Below are 685 nucleotides of genomic sequence, written 5' to 3'. Positions count from 1 at the left end.
ATGGGTGGGTTTGGACATCCAAGTCCGCACCCATTGAAGATGATGATGATGATGAGGAGGAGGAGGAGGATCAGGATCAGGATCAGGATCAGGATCAGGATCAGGATCAGGATGATGATGACGACGACGACGATGGTGCTGCTGCTGCTGCGTTGCTGCTGTTGCTGTTGCTGATGATGACGAGGATGATGATTGAGATGATGCCCTCCTGTATCTTACTGCTGCACGACATATCAGCTAGCCTCTTCTCCTCCTCCTTCATCGACCTGAGAGGAGCGCGAGCTGGAGGTGAGCCGAAGGTGACTGATGTCCTCGAGGTCCTCTCTCGCCTCCTTCACCTCTCAGCTCCAGCTGTACCATCTCTCAGCTTCTCCTGCTTCTCCTCCACCTGCCCGTCTCCAGGCTGACGCCTGGCTGTCTGCCCCATGTCACCCACCAAGTTCGCGTCACAGTCTTGCGGCACAGCATCACCCGCTTCACGTCTCAGTCACCGGAGCCTCGGAGGCTCAAGACCCTAGGACCGTGGCAACGTCACTGAGAGACCGGGCCCGGGGCCCGGGCCGGGACATTCCACGGGCCCGGGCCCTTGTAGTGCAGCCGGGAGGACAACGTGACCCTCAATGAGAAAGAGGGTTGAGCTCTCGACCCCACCCCACCACCCCCTCCCGGCTCCTTCCTCCTCCAC

The sequence above is a fragment of the Guillardia theta genome, assembly GCF_000315625.1.
Source record: "Guillardia theta CCMP2712 unplaced genomic scaffold GUITHscaffold_626, whole genome shotgun sequence".
Classification (NCBI taxonomy): Eukaryota; class Cryptophyceae; order Pyrenomonadales; family Geminigeraceae; genus Guillardia; species Guillardia theta.
This window is presented reverse-complemented; position numbering follows the sequence as displayed.